Source organism: Saccopteryx leptura, chromosome 5, assembly GCF_036850995.1.
Source record: "Saccopteryx leptura isolate mSacLep1 chromosome 5, mSacLep1_pri_phased_curated, whole genome shotgun sequence".
NCBI classification, from domain to species: Eukaryota; Metazoa; Chordata; class Mammalia; order Chiroptera; family Emballonuridae; genus Saccopteryx; species Saccopteryx leptura.
In genome coordinates, this window is record NC_089507.1 from 182,289,780 (window position 1) to 182,310,460 (window position 20,681).

The following is a 20,681-nucleotide window of genomic DNA, read 5'->3' on the forward strand; positions in this document are numbered from 1 at the left end:
TGTCAGATATAAGTATTGCTACCCCAGCTTTTGTTAATTTCCATTTGCATGAAATACCGTTAGTCTGTGTGTATCTTTCATTCTAAGGTGGGTCTCTTGTAGACAGCATATATAGGGGTCTTGCTTTCTTATCCATTCAGCTACCCTATGTTTTCTGATTGGAGCGCTCAAGTCATTTACATTTAAAGTGGTTATAGATAGGTATGTATTTATTGCCATTTTATTATTTTAACTATGTTCTTCTTCTTTTTCTTCATTTTTCCTTTTTTCAAACAGGCGCTTTAATATTTCTTGTAATGCTGGTTTTGCAGTAACAAAATACTACTAGAACTGATAAATGAATTCAGTAAAGTAGCAGGATACAAAATAAATATCCAGAAATCAATTGCATTTTTATACACCAATAATGAACTATTATATTAGATAGGAAAAATGAGAAAACAATACCATCCACAATTGCTTCAAAATGAATAAAATACTTAGGAATAACTTTAACCAAGGATGTAAAAGACCTGTGTTTAGAAAATTATAAGACACTGAAGAAAAAAAAACAAAGAAAATACAAATAAGTGGAAGCATATACCATGTTGATGGATAAGAAGAACTGACATCTTTAAAATGTTTATATTACCCAAAGCAATCTATAGGTTAAAAGCAATTCCTATCAAGATGCCAATGGTGTAACAGAGATAGAGCAAATATTTCAAAAATTTATACATTGGTGGAACATAAAAATGAGACTAAGAGACATGGACAAGTGTGTGGTGGTTACCAGGGGTGGGGGGAGGGAGGACAGGGGGAGAGTTAGGGGGAGGGGGAGGGGCACAGAGAACTAGATAGAGGGTGGCGAAGGACAATCTGACTTTGGGCGAGGGGTATGCAACATAATTTAATGACAAGGTAACCTAGACATGTTTTCTTTGAATATATGTACCCTGATTTATTAATGTCATCCCATTACCATTAATAAAAATTTATTTAAAAAAAAAATTTATATGAAAACACCAAAGACCCCTGCTAGTCACAACTATCTTAAGAAAGAAAAACAAAGTTGGAGGAATCACACACCTGATATCATATGTTTGAAGAAGAAAGCAATCTCTCAGAATTAGGGAAGTGAAAGGTCATTGGGTGAAACCCATCATAGCCATCACTAAGGTAACTTTGCTGACCTCATTTGTGGCCTTTGTGTTTCCTGCCTGATAACTACAGCTTCTTCCCCTGTTTTTTCACTGTATATTAATTATTAAGTAAGGAAATGACATAAATCTTTGTAAACTGTGTCTGAGCCTGACTCTGAAAGAAGTACTCTTCAAAAAGTTACTCAGGTCCTGCAGACAGAAGGAAAACAAACCTTATGATCCAATGTAGCAAAAACTATTGGTGCCACATGCATATCCCCTTTGCAATCACCGCTTCTGAGCATACCACTTGAGTCTCTCTGCATGAGGGTTTTCTGTAGCCATGGGAGTCTATTTAGCCAAAGTGTGGGGCATGCAGAGAACCCTGAGGAAAAGTTTTCAACCAATAACTGCCAAGAGTTAGTAGATAAATACCCCAGATTCCTTACCCATTGGTTGTGCACATGTTCTATGTAGATCTCCAGAGTATTGAGCCCTGGTTGACCGTAGTAGTAATATGCTCAACACATACTCTTTATTGGCTCTTTTCTTTTCTGTCTCACTTTTCCCATTTTCTTACCAATGCTTCCTGGGATGATCTCCTACATAAACTTTTTGAATTAATTTTTATCATATGCAAGTATTCTTTTAGGGAAGACCACCCAAGCTATCTAAGCTCCAGAACTCTTGATTATACGGTATCTACCAGGAGAGCCATAGTTAGCTCTTTTATTTGATGAAGATGTTATAGAAGTCAAATTTGGATTGAGGTAGTAATGTAAATCTAGCCTCTATTAACAGGTTTGCCATTTACTGTATTAGGAAACCAGCTTAAAAAAAGGCAGGAGAGGGCGTTGTGGTGATGAATATGGTTAACTCGATAGAAACAGTCCTTTAGGCTATTTTCCTCCCCATGGAAGGTGCTGTATTATCGCTAAACAAACAAGAACCCTTGTCTCTATTGCTAATTTTAGAGTCTGTCTACCTAGAACCCTGTCCTTCCTCCTTTATCCTCCTGATTGATACCTCACTGTACTGTGTCATGTCTGGCTACAACCAACCACTGTAATAAGCATTTTGCCCTCTGCTTATCATGAAACAACTTCTTCACTGTTGTAAATGCCTCATACTAATAGCCTGCATTCTCACCTAATCACTTGGCTCTATCCACTTTCATATGAACCCCTAAATTATTGTTCTTTAAAATCAGTATATCTTATATAGAAAGACTTTTATTTTTCTAGAGTTTCCTACAGCATCTTAGGTGCTCACCTAAAATCACCAGCCATACTTAATCCTGAAGCAGCATGACACACATAAATACTTCATTTCAGAAGAAAATAAAAACGTTCAGAATTGTAAAATTATGTTTCTGAAGCTTCATACCTTGGGTCCTTCTACTTCAGTTGGCCAAAATTATCACAATAAGATTTACACTTCATTTATGTTCTTTTTGGTAACATCTGATAACAGTGAAGCTTTTCAAAAGTTTCAGAGTATAAAGAAGTAATCTATACTGGATCACTTGAAGATTCCTCATGAATGGAATGGCTTTGCAAAGTCATAAAATTGTATTTTAATTATAAAGTGTATGGCCAGTAGTTACCACCATCATGGCCATTTACATGCAGATTCTCACTGGATTCAGGTAGATGGTAAAGAAACAGCAGAGCTGGAGGATGGTGGGCCATTCTTATATTCAAGTCTCGTACCTGCCAACAAGAAACACACAGAGGTAAAATCACTTCCCTTTCACTCAGAGCTCCCAGAGCTACTGACACATTATCTGGTTCCACAACCAGAAGAATCTTCTCCAATTCCTCCTAGAATCAAAGGCCTCAGCAGTCCAAAAGCCCCTCACTTCTGGTTCCTTATCTGCCAATATGGTTTCTTACTCTGCAAAACTGGCTTCTCTCTCTTTCCCTGCCATCTGGGCTTCTCCTCTTCTCCTTTTCCTTCTCTCCTTTTAAAACTTTTCTGGCACCAAAACCTCTCCTCCAGCACACATTAGCATAGCAATGGCCCTTCCCAAGCAGAAAGGCAAATAGCAATTTCACAGATCACATACCTGGTGCTGCCCAGCACCATTTTTAATGATAAAAGTGAGCAAACTTAAAAAACACAAATTTTACAAACTCATTTGCCCAACATAAAGCAATATTTTAATTGTTTTTATAGACTTTTTAAAACTAATATTATTAAAGCTTTGAAATAAAAATAAGTGAAACACATCTACAAGAAAAGGAGGTACAAACAGACACACAAAATAGTTTTCTCCTAAAATCTAATAAGAAAGTAAAACTTAGAATATAGTCCATATTTCCTTAAATAATTAAATAGTTAGAAAACAAGGAAAATAGTGCATCTTATACCTTAAACTTTTATGGCCAAGTCTTCCCTCAAAAGAAGAGGAAGCAGAAGAAGGAGGAGGAGGAGGAAAAAGGAAGAAGAGATGAAGAGAAGGTGGGAAGAAGAAAATGCTGATGTTGTACATTACAACTTCTAACCCCATTTCTGACCCCTAAAGTACTGAAGACTCATTATAAGGTGAGAAAATACTAAACACTTTTATTAATATTATTCCATTTAATTTAAATAGACTGAGGATTTAATAAAATGGTCCTGGAAATGATAAAAAGAAACGAACTCCCAAACAGAAGCTGCTATATTCTATGTGGCGCCTCAATGGAGGCAGAAAGAGTGACCCAGGCTTGCCATGTTTCAGAGCACTGTGCTGACCTCCTGAGATAAGAATCTGAAGTGCACAGCGTTTCTTCTTTTTCTTTCTTTCCTTTTATTTATTGATTGATTTAAAAGAGATGGAGAAAGGAAGGGAAAGAGAGGGAGAGTAAGAGAAGCATTCATTTGTTGTTTCACTTAGTTGTGCACTCACTGGTTGCTTTCTGTATGTATTCTGAGTAGATGGAACACACAACCTAAGTGTTTGGGGATGATGCTCTTACTGACTGAGCTAACCATCCAGACCAACAGGGGTCTCTTATGGTGCTAGACATATAATAAAGTATAAAAGAAAGAGAGTAAAATCTGTATCTCCCAAAAATAGCTGCACACAATGCAAGAAAATGCATCTCCTCCCTCACCTATGAACCCTCAACCCCAGAAAACGGAAAAAACAAACAAACTTCAAACTGCCACTCAGAAAGGAAGAGCCAACAATTTCTATACAAGGCCTTTTTAAATAGCAGATGGGTAAAAGCAAGACCAGAACAATCAATACTATGATAAGCACGAAACCAGTGGTCTTTCCTTTGTATGTGTCTGTGTCCAAATCTTCTCTTCTTAGAAAGACACCAGTTATATTGAACTAGAATTCACTGATATGGCCTCACTTTAACTTGATTACCTCTTTAAAGACCGTATCTCCAAATAGTTACATTCTGGGTGCTAGGGGGTAGGACTTCAACATACAAATTTTGGAGTGATTCAATCTAATCCATAACATAGCTCTTTCCATCTCTGCCACTTACTAAGTACTAGACATTAAGAAAGTTCAGTGCTCTTCTGTATAACATGTGAATGGTAACACCCAACTCATAGTGCTATTGTGAGCTTTTATGTATGATTAAATAATTCAACCCAATAATTAGCACATAACCAGATATCTAGAGATATTTGCTGATACTGACATTCAGTAGAACACTAGTCTGTCAGCCCATTTGAAAGTATTCTACTTCTTGCAAGTCCACTATAAACTTTTTCTTTTAAAACAAATTAGTGAATTCTTATTGTTTATGTTTTCTTGTGTTCAATTATATAAAGGGAGGATTGATGGAAGTAGATCCAAAAGGTAGGAAAAAGGTGAGAAAACTTTGCCAGGAAGAAAACTCTTTGTTTCTTTCATTGAACTTGGTATGGAGACAGCAAAAGTAATTTAGCTATGTAAAAGGGTCTTTGCTTTCTCTGGCTGGAATTTTATTTTAATAATCCAGGAATAGTGCCTTGGACATAGTCCCATGAACAAATTAAATTTATTTCCACCAACTCAAAGCATAGATGCACGCTACCATCAGTACTACTGATGTGCTCCAATGGTCCCTCCAATAAATGACCTCAGGAATTAACAAACTGGGAAGAATGTTCTGTGCCATTGTTTCTACCCATCTATGACTCAAGAGATCATAAAATTTAAGGTGGGGGAAAGGGTATAAATGGACAAATATACAGTGGCGAAAAATGATTTGACTTTGGGTGATGAGTATACAACATAATCAAGAGTTCAAATGCTATAGAAATGTTTATCTGAAACCTATACACTCTACTTATTTTTATTTTTATTTTTCTGAAGTAAGAAGCTGCTAGGCAGAGAGACAGACTCCCACATGCTCCTGACCAGGATCCACCTGGCATGCCCACTAGGGGGCGATGTTCTGCCCATCTGTGACATTGCTCCATTGCAACCAGAACCATTCTAGTGCCTGAGGTAGAGGCCATGGAGCCATCCTCAGTGCTTGGGCCAACGTTGCTCCAATGGAGCCTTGGCTGCGGGACAGGAAGAGAGAGATAGAGAGAAAGAAGAGAGGAAAAAGTGGAGAAGCAGAAAGGTGCTTCTCTTGTGTGCCCTGGCCAGGAATTGAACTCAGGACATCCACATGCCAGGCTGACACTCTACCACTGAGCCAAACGGCCAGGGCTGAAATCTATATACTCTTATTGATCAATATCACCATGTTTAATTTTCTAAATAAAAATTTAAAAGGAGAGATCATAAATTTATAAAATTTGATAAAATTTACCTATGGTCAATTAAAATAGAGCCAGATGCTATCTCTCTCACTTCAAAGTTCCCCCACCTTCCCAGGTGTGACCAAGGTTGAAGTGACCTGAATGAACCTCACTGTCCATTTATTCCACCAAGAATCTATATACAGAAGTGATTACAATAAACAATGGCATTTATAAATAACATCGTCTCCCCACCCAACTTGTGCTAAGAATTTTCAAAGGATTACAACAAAAGTCCTGTGGTATTTTTGCTTATATGTTTTGCATCTTGTGGGATGAAGGGAAGGAAAGGGATGAAGGGAGCCCAGCATGGAGATCTGGGGGTTCTTCCTGAATCCCAGTAGGACATTGGGTAGCACCCCAGGGAAACATCCCGGGCAGCTTGAGTTGGCAGAAATGGGAAGACTAGTGAATGGCCAGGAGAGTTAGTTTTGAGGAGAGGAAATGATATCAAGAGCTCTCACCTTTCTCCTCTCATGTGGGGAAATAACCACTCGAAAGGAGGCAGAAGAGTAATAAATGCTTGGAACAGCTGTGTTGAAATGGCACAAAATTACAGAGAATGGGAAATGGGGGACATGGAGAATAAGTAAAATGATTGCAAAGCAGCATGGTAACCTTGGTGAGGTTAGAAGACATATGTTTAGAAGGGTGCCAGTTCAGTTGGGTAGGAGACACTCTCCTACAGAAAGTGCGGGTGGGACTGAGCCCAGGTCGAAGGAGACAGGATGTGAGCAGAGACCATAATGACAAAGCAAGAATGGCAGGAGGTAGAGATCTGGGCTGCAGAGTACCCAGCCCTGTCTTCTGTATGCCACTCTGAGAAGGGGATGATTTTAGTAGATAACATATGCTGCTTTTTCTCAGCCCTGAGGTGTGAAAACAGGTCATAGCTGAGTTATGCCATGAACAACTGCATTTCATGTTGGCTGAGCCGATCAATCTTTGCTCATTGGATGCACACCAGTGGCTTTCTGAGCTGGCACCTCTGCCCCATGCACTCAACTCCAAATCCATCTTTCTTGTCATATTTCAGAGCTTGAAAAATGAGGAGCTTTGAGATTAAAGAGGGCTTGCATGATCTCATGGTGATAGATACCCTCTGGCTCCTCTTTCCTCCATTAATTGCCATAACTTACTTAGCCAAACAAAAATATATAGAAAATGATCTAGTACAACCTGGAGCAAGGCATTGTTCAAGCCTCAGTTCTCTTTCCTGTAGAATAAAAACTGAGTTTAATAGTAATAATCTCTTCATAAGGTAGTTATTCAATGACATAAAAAGTACTTGGCAAAACTGTTGGGCACTTACTTAGTAAGTGCCACATAGTATAATAAATATAATATAATATAATATAATATAATTAATATAATATATATCTAGCTTTACCCCTCTTTGTTAAGACTGTGTTGTCTTAGCCTGGGTCCTTCAGAAAACAGAACCTGGGCACCAGAAGTGAGGGAAAGTGCAGGGAAGATAGCAGAGCAAATGTAAAGGGGTGAGCTAGAGAGATGGCCACTATTTCATAGTAAAACCAAATGATTGCACCACCTCATGGGCCTTTGGAGAGGCCATACAGGCTACTGCATCTCAAGACAGTTTGGTATAGGGGTTGAAACAAGAGGAAGAATTTATCTACTAGCTCTCAATCCCCACTTATCAAAGATTTATCCTATGGAGCATTAATTACCCCGTCCATTGGGGTTTGTCCTGCTTGGGAGTGCTAAGCAGGTCCCAATGTATCTTAAGGCTCAATGGCAACAGGGATTCCTTATGTTGAAGACGGGGGGCTCAAGGTGTGGGCTTGAGACAGGGCACTGTCAGGTAATTCTTACGAAATGTCTTGTGGCCATGTTGGTTACAAGAACCTATGTGAAGTTAGTCTCCAAAGTGAAAGCTGGGGAGGAACAAGAGGCCAAGAGGCCTGGAAACAGGTGAACTTGGGACAATCTAACGTAGGATGAAAGGCTCCTGACAAACCTAGGTTTTAAACTGCCTTTTAAATATATTGAACTATATTTTTTTCAGTTAAGTATTCTAGGAGGAGCTATGGTTCCAATCTTCAGAGATACCTAATATTCAAGCTGTATTATATTTGGCAGGTGTCCTAAACTATCAAATAGCTGTTGGTACAAAAATCAAGTTAAGTAATAGAGGAGTACTTAACAAATCAATGATTGTGTAAGAAAAAGCCTTTATATCTTTATTATGAATAATTGCCCTCAGTCATTCTGTTTTAATATGTTGACCGATAAAATGCTCTTGCACAATGTCTTTCTTTTGGGGGCTATTTTCATTCAGTTTTCTATTAGATTTTGTGGCATTGGGAATTCTTAACATCTTCTACTGAAATGGGAAAGCTGTTTACTATACAATATATCTGACTCAGGCCTCAAACTCTTTGAAAGGAGCGGCAGCTTCTTATATACCTGGTGCTCCTCCACCACATCCCTGGAGGATAACAAATTCTCTGTTCGTATGTGTTTAGTGGGAAACAGCCTGAATGCAGACATTAGGAGACTGTTAATAAAGGGTAGGGCAGCCGTACAATGGAATTTCAGATAGGACAGTTGTGAAAAATAACAGGAGGTTCCCTTTAAAATAAACATGGGGAGATGGAAGACAGCTATTTCAGGTGAAATAAGCAGATTACAGAACAATTATGTATAAAATGATCCTGTTTTGATTATATATGCATGCACACTTTTTGGGTACATCCTAACCTGTTAAAGGCTATTGTCTCAAGGGATGAGATTGGTAGGGGAAAAGACCTTTCTCTTTCTGCTTGTACTGTTTGTGGTTTTTTGCAACAAACATTTATTACTTATATAATCTAAAAGTGGACAACTAAAATAAGCAATGCTTTGAATGATTCATGGGTATTTGGTGACACAGTAGAAAAAAACAAGCAAGTGGCTACAAATGATTACTTAGTTTTGACACCCAATTAGTCAGGTATCATCCTTTACTTAATCATGTATGGAGAAAATGCTGGTTCTATCTTTTTTAATCCCTGTGGGAGCCATTGGAACCTCTGCATTCTTAATTCTCCCGAAATAACGATGTTCTTGGATGACTTGCTTGGCTATATATCACTGCATTTGCAGCATTATTATTTCTCCTGCAGACAGTTCTGTTTACAATTCTAATGCAGAGATAAAAACTTCAGAGCCAATATAGGTCTTCTGCTATACACAACAATCAGCTTAGATTTTGTTTCTTTTAATTCTCAGATTTCTATTCATTACTGTAAGTGAAATATTTTTGTGCACTACGAACACTTAAACAATAATATAGGAGTCATATGTTTTGGCATAATGATCTTGGAAATGAGGGATCAGTTATTTCCGTCTGTGTTCATTTCTTGAATTTTGTGTGTGTGTGTGTGTGTGTGTGTGTGTGTGTGTGTGTGTGTGTGAAGAGAGATAAACGGACTCCTGTATGCGCCCCAAACCAGGATCTACTCAGGAACCCCATCTTGGACTGATGCTCAGAACTGAGCTATTTTTAGTGACTGGGGCTGACGCTTAAACCAATCGAGTCACTGGCTGTAGGAAGAGAAGAGGGAGAGAAGGAGGAGAGGGAGGGGAAGAAAAAAGTGGATAGTAACTTCTGTGTGCCCTGACTGGAAATTGAACCTGGGACATCCATACATTAGGTTGATGCTCTATTATTCACTGAGCCACTGGCCAGGGCCTATTTCCTTACACTTTTGACATTCACACCTTTGCTTTTCTAAGGAGGAAAAAGTTTCAAAAAATGTAGCCATAACCCATGAACAGTTGCCCCCCTTCACATAGAAGAGACTTGTGAACTTGAGTGGATAAAAGAAATCTGCATCATTATTTTTCATTGTCTTGTGAATGAACTTTGATATTTATTTCTAGTATAAGTTTAAGCAACAAGACAGTCATATTATTAAAAGTCCATAAATTTGGTACCAAAAATATAATAGATGTCTTATATCATATTAACATTGTTGAAGAGATCTCAAACTTGTTTATATTCACCAGTATTCAAAATGGTGGTAGTTAAGTGACCTGCCACTGAATCTCATTATTTAATTTCATAAAGGAACAAAATATTATAATATACAAAATATTATATAATACAAATTTTATATTTTGATACTTATGTTGCAATATAATTGGTTTTCTTTGTAATTCTATGTATTTTATTTGATGATTCTAGAAACGCTATTCTGAGAAGGAATTCATAGGCTTCAACTAACTGCAGTTACATGAAGGAACCAGCCAGGTGCAAAAGGGCCGCCCACTGAGTCCAGCCAGAATGTCTGCCGGTGAGACAGCCTCCCAAATAAAACGGTTGTAGTTGGAGCCACTAACTTTTGGAATGGTTTGTTAACCAATACATAGCCCTGTTATTACTTATCCAATGTTATTTTCTAAAACAACTTTCTAACTTAAATTTTTAAAGAAGTCTTTATAGCACTCTGAAAATGGAAAAAACAAAACATTTTCACTTGACATAAATAGAGGCAAACCAAAAAGCAAATACAAGGAAAACACTCACCCTCACCAATGTTATTAAATTTTAGCTCAATAGTTTGTCTGGGAAGGTCCTTTATTAAAAAGAAAAGTTCTAGGAGTGTGATAAACAAACATGACCTTGAAAGTGAAACCTTCAGCCTGATGGAGCAGAGAACTAAAGGAGAGATATGACTCCATGTTATGTAATTCCCTTTTTTCTTTCCTTGAATAATCAGGACTCCTAGTGGGTGGTCTTAGCCCTCATTTTGGGAAGTACTGCTCAGACAGTATAGTCTAGTTGAATTAGAGATACATGGATTTATTGTCTAACTGGGTGCTTTATATCCTGCTACAGACCTGAGTGCAGACCACAGTCATGAGGAGTCTGGATTATCCCAGACCAGTCAGTTCTTCACATAGATGAGAAAACTGCAGCCCGATCAGAGGTATATTCTGGCTTGGTTCTCACAGTGAGTCAGGAGCAAAGCCTCTGCTGTATACAAAACTAATGTTGAATAATTTCACTCCTGCCAGCACAGGATGGAGAACATAGCTCTCATGTCCTGTATTTCTCATCTGTTATATTAAGGAGTTAATAGCAAAGGCCCAGAGTCCCTCTCAGTTCTATCATTCTATGAACCTATGAGTTTACAGGTAGCAAGGAACCCAAAGAATGTACTAAGAAGTAATAAAGGAACAAGGTAAGAAATTGAAAAACGCATGCCCTTTTACTCTCTTCCTTCCCTCTTCCTTGGTCAAGATGAAGCGTTTTGCATCAAGCCTGGCTTGTATATCAATAAATGTTATCTATAATTAACATTAATAATTCTAATATTAATAATCTTAACAAATAGCTGAGCAGACAGGAATATGGGTTCTGGATTTGAATTTTGTCTCCTTATATAGCCTATGTTTCTACTCAGGAAAATGAATTAACTTCTCTATGCCTCAATTTCTTCATCTGCAAAATATGCATTTAAAAGCATTTACAGACCTGACCTGTGGTGGCACAGTGGATAAAATGTCTACCTGGAACCCTGAGGTCACCGGTTTAGAACCCTGGGCTTGCCTGGTCAAGGCACATATGGAAGTTGATGCTTTCTGCTCCCCCCCCTTCTCTCTAAAATGAACAAATAAAATTTAAAAAAAATAATTGTTTAAAAGCATTTATATCATACTTTGTCCTGAGGATTAAAGGAGATAAAATACATAAAAAGTATTTAGAAGTCTGCCTGGTGCATAGCAAGTATTTAGAAAGTAATTATATTATATATCAAGTATATTTAGCACTGAACAAATATACTAATGATGATGACAATGATAATGATGAAATAAATCAATTTATCAGCAATAAACTTGCAACAGCAGAGACTTTGAAGTAAGGTTCCCTTTCTAGAACAAATTCTCACTCTTCCCTTATGCGTCAAGAATAGAACCTTGGCATTATTTTTTGGATTCATGATATGACTGCTTCCCAGGGCAAATCTGCAGAGAAAACACGACTTTGCTGTTGTTGTTGACTATCTTTACTCCGTGATATCATTTTAACCTGTGCTGACTTATATGTTCCATCAGTCTAAACAAGATTGATGGGGGAATTTGAAGAGTATAAACATTCTTGTGCGTCACCCTCACCACACTCCCTCCTCTGTTACTCAGCTTCTTTCTCTCATTACCATGTGCTGAAGACTTCTATGAAAATATGGAATATAACAACATTCTCGTTCCAAGAGCCACTCTGACATTTAAACAAGATTCATACATGGCATGCTATTTTGGTAAAAATCATTTTTTCCCCCAAAAAACAGCATTGTGAGAAAGTGAAGCTAAAAAGAACTTGCTGTTCTCTGGCACAGTGTGATAGCTGCTTACCCTGCTGTGGGCTCAGGTATTTAAAACCCAGAGTACATACCTTTTTTTTTTTTGCTTTTGCTTTAAATAGCATCACAGCCTTAGCCTGTTACCAAGTCTGACTTAAATTAAACCTAGACATGCAAAGGACATAATTCTTTAGGTACTTGTGTAAGACTGGGTAGGTTAATGGGTTGCTATGGTGATCATTTTAGCAAGGAAATTAAGTGATGATGACAAGATTAAGTTTTGGAGTCAGATATCATCACTTTAAGCTCACATTCTAGCTCTTATTATGTTTGACTGACTTTGAGCAATTTACTTGACCTTTCCTGGTACATGTTCTCATGGGTAAAATACGCTTAATAATACCTACATTGGGGAGTTATAATCTTGATTAATTCTCAGAACAACCCTCTGGGGGAGGGTTGAGCACCATCTTATAGGTGTTATATAATTTGCCCAAAGTCACACAGCTAGTCAATGGCAGACCCAGGAGAGCCAACTCATGATCTCTGAGGATGAAGTGGGCTCAACCAGGTGGTTTTCACATAGGGATCCACATGGGGTTTCAGGAAGACAGTGGTTGGGCTGGAGGCATCTTAAAGGCTTCCTAACTCTCATAGTGGTTGTCACTGGCTGTGTCCGGGGACCTGAGTTTGGCACGATCAGTTAGAATGTGGTCTTTATCATGTGGCCTGGTCTTCCTCACAGCATGGTGGTAGGGGTCCAAGGAAAAGCATCTCAGGAGTGGGTAGATATAGGCTCTACTGCCTTTTATAACCTAGTCTAAGAAGTTGAGGAGCAATACTCTCTACTCATTACAAGAGAGTCACTATAGCTTGTCTATATTCAAACAAACTAACATAGTAAGTTCAAGATGACAGTAGATTACTATCTTCAAAGTGTTGGTAGAAAATAATTAAATCTTAGAATTGTATCATAGCTAAACTATCATCTCTTCAGTTTCTTTTATAAATGGATCCAGTCTAAGACAGTTGAACTTGGTCATGTGATATATTCAGTAAAATATTAAGATTACTTAGTTCATTGACTTTCTGTTAGCAGGTATAGACTTGGTGTGAAATATAAAAAAAATAATAATAAAGATAAAAGGAAAAAACTACAATACTTTGACAGTTAATTTTATGTGTCAACTTGAATGAGCTAAGGGATGTTCAGCTAGCTGGTAAAACATGTTTTGATGTGCCTGTGAGTGTATTTCCAGGAGATATTAGCATTAGAATCAGTAGACTGTGTATAGAGATGTGCCCTCACCAATGTGAGTGGGCATCATCCAATCCGTTGAAGATCTAAATGGAACAAAATGTCAGAGGATGCGTGAGTGAATTAGCTCTCTGCTTGAGCTGGGACATCCATCTCATTCTGCCCCCAGACATAGGCACTACTTGTTCTTGGGCCTTCCAGCTCAGACTGGGACTTACACCCTTGGCTCCCCTGGTCCTGAGATCTTTGGACTTGGACTAAATTGTACCACCAGGTTTCCTGGTTCTTCATCTTGCAGGTGGTGATTATTGAACATCTTGGCCTCCATAATATAATCAACTAATTTCTATAATATAGATGTATGCTCTTCCCCCTTAGGAGAACACTGACTAATACGAATACAAAACAAAACAAAACAAAAATGCAATATAATTAAGATAATTAAAATGTATATTTTTCCCTGGCCAGCTGGCTCAGTGGTAGAACATCGACCTGGCATGCAGGAGTCCCGGGTTCGATTCCTGGCCAGGGCACACAGGAGAAACACCCATCTGCTTCTCCACCCCTCCTCCTCTCCTTCCTCTCTGTCTCTCTCTTCCCCTCCTGCAGCCAAGGCTCCATTGGAGCAAAGTTGGCCCGGGCGCTGAGGATGGCTCTGTGGCCTCTGCCTCAGGTGCTAGAATGGCTCTGGTTGCAACAGAGTGACACCCCAGATGGGCAGAGCATCGCCCCCTGGTAGGCATGCTGGGTGGATCCTGGTTAGGCGCATGCGGGAGTCTGTCTGACTGCCTCCCCGTTTCCAGCTTCAGAAAAGTACAAAATAAAATAAAATAAAATAAATAAAATGTATATTTTAAAGATTGATAAAATAGATGATTCTTTGGCAAGTATGATTAGAGAGAGAGAGAGAGAACACACACATACACACACACACACACACACCCATAGGGGAGCATAAAGTACAAATATAGGAGACTTTTAAAATAAGAGAATACTATCAATATATACAAATTTATGTCAATGATTTCTACAACATAAATAAAATAGAAAAGACTAATCATCAAAATTGGCAGGAAAAGTTACAAAATCTGAATAGATCAGTAATTATGAAAGAAAATGTCATAATTGTCAAAGATCTATTACAAAAAAAGCATTAGATCCAGAATAATTGCACCAACATTTTAAGAATAGATCATTTCCATCTTAATCACATTATTTCAGAACATCTACCTAACTTATTTTATAAGATAAATACAACTTTTAATGCATAAACCACAAAATAGTTGCAAAGGAAGAGAAAAATTGTAGGCAAGTCTCATTTATTAGTATAAACAGAAAAAAATTCTGTACAAAATATCAGCATACTGAATAAATATTACAGCAAAATGATTACAACTAAGAAGGATTTATCCAAGTAAGACTTCTTCAACATTAGAAAAATATTAATGTAAACTACTACATTGACATATTAAATAAAAATATAACAATTGCTCTATAGTCTAGAAAAATATAGGAAAATGGCACCATATAGCTTTACTATTTTTTTTTTAAGTTCATGTCCACTGAAAACTAGTTGCACTGTGCAGACTTGGAATCATTAGCAGAATTGGCAATATTGATGAGCTGTGATTTTTCCAGTTGCAGGGAACACATCCCCTTCCTAAAAATGTATTTATGGGATTCAGGTCTACTTACTGAATTAGTACCCTGGTGGGTAGATTAACCACATCTTTTTAGAGAAAGAACATCTTTTGTGCCGTCCAGCTGGAAGCCACGAGCTAGAAGGACCTCCATGGTCCAGTCTGTCACTTGAGGCATTATTTCTTTTCAGCATGTTCTGTTATTCAGCTTTATCATCCTGACCTCAGATGCCCTCTCTCCATCTGACTCAGATTCTCCCTGCTTCCTGAAGCTCAACTTCTCCCTCCTTCACCTGTGACCCTTTCTCCCTGAGCCTCTCCTTCCCTGAGCTTCTCCAAGATAACTCACCCCAGCTCCATGCCTGCCTGTGGTCCCCAGCTTGTCATTAGTCACCGATCTTCCGGGAGGGACTAGGTCCCATCCCCCCTCCCTGTACTGTTTGTATGAAGACAAATAAATTACAAGGTAGGAAAAGGTATGCGGGGTGTCATAACCTCACCAGGAAAATTTTATTTGATGTTTTGTTTTTAGTGATTTGAATGTGCTTATTGATTTGGGGTGCTGAGGGAGTGAGATTTTGTTGGCTTCTCTGACTCCTACAGAAATTATCTTTCAGCCTGGCAAGTTATTGATATTTTTCCGCTCTGAAGCCTGTTCCGTATAAGCTTCAAAAATAAATTGGGTGTCATAACACTGGGTATTTGATATGCTCACTGAGTGCCATGTTCTGTGTTTACTTATTTCTTCCAGCAACCTCATAAAACACGATTTATTATTCTGATTTCATAGCTAGGGGAACAGGGAATGTGCTGAGAGATTAAGCCACCTGTCTGCGATCTTTCACTCTAAATCTCTCTCTCTGTCTCTAGATCATGTAAGAATATACGATATAAATTCATAAAACTAGTCTCTTCAGGTCCTGGCTTTTCTCCCACGCTGCCCCCACACTCCAGCCACAGAACCCCCATTTGGAACTATCCCAGGCAAAAAGCCTCATTAATAATTCAGATTTCAGACGGATATCATGCTGCAACCTCTCTTGCATATTAAAAGGGAAGTCGAATAGCCAAATGGAATACAAATGAACAAGGCAGCCTTCTGGTTATCAGATGGAAGTTTTTGTAATGCACTTTTCAAAAATCTTTAATTATGAAACATTTCAAGCATGCAAACATGAGCATGCTTGACACGAGCTCTACTCTGTGTCTGTGTATGAGCACACAGGAACACACACAACCCTACACACCACCATCACCACCACCAGACATAACCGCTATCTGGGAAATAATGGGTTTTGTGCTTTCATATACATATGCACACATGCACAGGCAACACGCTTGTATAAAATGCAAGACAATTTATATGTGTGTATGTAAGCAGTATTTCATATTACTTCATGTTTTAAATTTTACTTCTATTGTATCATACTGTATTTATGTAGCCTTTGTAACTTTCTTTTGCTTTTTTCACACACTGTGTTTTTGAAATTTACCTTTATTTGATCCTTGCGTAGTACTAGTATAATTACCATTTTTAAGTGCTTGCTGCGACCCCTGCTGTACGTAAGCATTCTGTGTGTATCTTCCTATTTAATCCTTACCACGGCAGCACAAGGAAAGCGTCGGTACTACAGTCCCAGGTGAAGAAGCTGGGGGTGGACAGATAAGTGGTTCCCTGGAGCTCATAGCACTAATCCTTGGCTCATCACCAGCTGACTCCAGAGCCCAAGATCCTAACCTGCAAGCCCTTCTGTCCATTCCACAGACATTCCCCTGTTCTCCAGTGCAGAGATGCATGGATACCTAGGTAGCTTCCAGAGGATGGAGGAAACACTTACTGGCAGCCCGAGTTTCGCTCCCAGCTGCCCCACTGCACTCACCCAGCAGACAGTGTTACTCTTGGCTCTAAGAGGGCAACTGACATGACCAGTGGTGGCACAGTGGATAAAACATCCACCTAGAACACTGAGGTCATTGTTTGAAACCCCAAGGTCGCTGGCTCTGAGTGCAGAGTCATTGGTGCAGGGTCACTGGCTTGAGCAGGGAATCATCCACATGATCCAAAACTCGCCAGCTTGGGCCCAAGGTCACTGGAGTGGAAAACCCAAGCTCACTGGCTTGAACAAGGGAACACTGGCATGGCCCCGGTCAAGGCACCCAAGCTCACTGGCTTGAACAAGGGAACACTGGCATGGCCCCGGTCAAGGCATGTATGAGAAGCTCAATGTACAACTGAAGTGAAAGCAACTATGAGTTGATGCTTCTCTCCCTTTTTTACCCCCTCTCTCCCTTCAGGTCTCTCTCACTCTCTCTGAAAAGAAGAAGGTAATTAAAGTTGTTAGAAGGGAACAGCTATGATCAGCCCCCAAGAAGTGTTCTGGGAAATTTTTCTTTATTTTGGAATCATGTGCCAAAACAATGCTGGGACCAGGGGACCCAACAGGTGTTAGGACAGATGGAGCCCTGCTCTCTGGGGCCTATATATACTATACTTAATAATGGAGATTACGGGCTGATCAGAGTTGTACAAAGAGTGGCTACACTATGGGTAGGGCAGGAAGGCAAGGGGGAATCAGTGTGTAATGGGTACAGAGATTCAGGTTTGCCAGATGCAAAGATTGGTTGCACAACAATGTGCATAACAGCACTGAGCTGGAAGTTCATACCTTTTCACCCATTTGCTCACCCCTCCCATCCCCTGCCAGTGGCAATCTGCTCTCTGTATCTGTGAGTACAGATCACTTTTATGCACAAAAAACTACAGGCTGCTCAGCTGGGCCTGAGCCCTCAGATGCTGCAACCTATTTGAGCTGGTCCCAGCCCTGCAAAGCAAACCAGGAGGCTGTGAGGGAGCTGTCATTTGTTTTGTGGTTTCTTTTTCCTGTGTCTCTTTCTTGCTTTCCCTTTCTTTCCTCCTTCATTCCATTCTACCCTCCTTCTTTCCACCCTTCCTTCCTACTTTTCCATCTTTCTTACATCAGGGCTTGGTTAATATGCCTCAATTCAGGGCACACTCCATGGACAGGGCGAAGCTCCTCTGCTGTTCTGTTACATTCCCCTTTGCCCCACTTCCCCAGTCCCATCTGTCCCCCTGCATAGGCAAACATCGTAGTGGTCTGATGTCCATCCTTTTGTGTATGTGTTCTTATAAAATGTATATTGTGGCCCTGGCCGGTTGGCTCAGTGGTAGAGCATCGGCCTGGTGTGTAGAAGTCCCGGGCTCAATCCCCTCCCGCAGCCGAGGCTCCATTGGAGCAAAGATGGCCCGGGCGCTGGGGGTGGCTCCTTGGCCTCTGCCCCAGGCGCTAGAGTGGCTCTGGTCGCAGCAGAGCGACGCCCCGGAGGGGCAGAGCATCGCCCCCTGGTGGGCAGAGCGTCGCCCCCTGGTGGGCATGCCGGGTGGATCCCGGTCAGGCACATGCGGGAGTCTGTCTGACTCTGACTGTCTCTCCCAGTTTCTAGCTTCAGAAAAATACAAAAAAAAATGTATATTGTTCTTGTGTTTATACCGAGTTGTGCTTAAACAAATCGTACTGTTCTCAGTGTTCTATCTGTAAGCCCCATCTTTGTGGCTGTGGACATCTCCAGACCTTGGCCCCAGAAGTAGGCACCTCTCATGTTTTCTATGCATTCCCAAGTGATGGACACGCACATGTCTCTAACCACGCCCTCCCACCACCACCTCAGACAATGCTGCAGCATCATCCTTCCTGTTTTCCAAGGGCTTGAGGGAGAGTTTCTTCGGGAACCCTAATGCAGAGTAGAGTTGCTGAGTCATAAGTATGAATGAACTTCCGTGTTTCTGAGTGACAGTTCCCCTTCAGAAGTGCTGTCCTTCCTTGTACCTGCCAGCCACGCCTTACTCCTCCAGGAAAATCTCTCTCCCACCCCCATCCGCTACATTACTTTCCACCAACAGAAATTCCTTCCGGGGTAATGACTTTCAGACCTTTAAGGATTACTCCAACAAAATTCACATATCCCTCGGTATGCAATACAGGACCTGTTTTTCTTCTCTGGGTTTTTATAAAGATCCCATAAATAACTCATCAAAGGTGCCCAGCCCAAGTGCTTTACATATTTATGCGTGTTTAATACATTTTGATTTCTTTCCTTTCTTTGAATACTGTTAACAACAACAAAGAATCCTACATATTAACAACACCTGGGAAAGGAGAGGGCCTGAGAGGGGGTGGGGGTGAGTTACCTTCCAGAACCCAGCTGCACAGGACATGCGAGCCTAGAATGGCAGAGTCATCATCCACAATACCGATCTGTCACCTCGAGCAGACCCCACCTTATAACAGGACTCTTGCAGGGCTTGTTAAAGCAGCCCCCTCCACCCCCAGGAGTTTCTGATTCAGGGAGTCTGGATGGGCGGGGCCTGGGAATTTGCACTGCTCACAAGTTCCCAGGTGATGCTGACGCTGCCAGCTTGGATCCTGTTGCCTTGCCTGGGTCTGCTCAAGGACTCAGAGACTCTGCGAGCTTGCTCTGGATTCTCCTGAGAAGTAAGTCACTCTGACAGGACACACATAAGATCATTTCAGGCATCCACAATGAGTCAGATAGAGACCTCAGCAATACGAACAAGCCAAACTATACCCTAAGATTTCACTGGATACATTCTTTTAATATAAAAACTCAGCAAATGGGTTTTTATTTTTAGAATTTAGGTTGGTTGAACAAATCCACTTCCCTTACCTCTACTGAACCTATAATCTCTTCTCTATATGAATTTTCCTCCAGAAATGTTTTCTGACAAGACAGCACACCTTTTGAGGACTCTCGGGTGTCAAAGTGTCTGGCTTTCTCATCTGACACAGCTATTTTGGGCTGTATCCTGCAGCTTTTGGCCCTCTAAGCAGCCTCCTGATGGCAGGTTGGAGCTGGTGGAACCAATGAGAACCTCTCTTCCAACCCTCTCGGTTTACATTGCCCGTTGAGAAGGAATTCACACAACAGTGTGAGCAGCAGCAGGAGGGGACATGGGTTTGAATTCAACCGATGCCACTCCTCATTAACATGACCACAGAACCCGGGGCATGTGCCAACTCTGCCAGCCTCAACTTCCCCTTCCACGGAATGGGCCTCAAAATACCGGCTGTCGCATAAAAACCAAACAGTGAGGATTCCTGTGGGGGTGGGGGATTGTTGCAATGGCAAGAACACTGTAACCCATACGGTCTACAAGTTTCTCAAGAGTTATAAAAAGAGTTTTTCTTTTCTAGAGAGAAGAGTGAGCAAAGCTAGAGAGACCCGGTGTGGGGAAGTGGGAGAAAAGGGTGGTGTGATAGGGTATGAGATCAGAGAATATTTTACCCTGAGGCCAACCTGCTCTCTGCGGAGGACCCCAAGGAGAGGCTGTGTGCAGACTGAGGCTTAAGGTGGCTGAGGTTCAGGGTCCTGGGGAAAAGAGAGAGGCATAATGAAAGCGTGACTAATAATTTCCAGTAGATCAAGGGGACAAATAGTCTAGCTAATAATTTATGAGGCAAAGAAAGGAAAGAGTAGGGTCTTGTCTGACCTTGTTGTTAGTAAAGGAGGGAGGCGTCCCTGCATCTTCAGATAAGTCACACGGGGAAAGCTGGTGGTTTGCAGTAAGCCA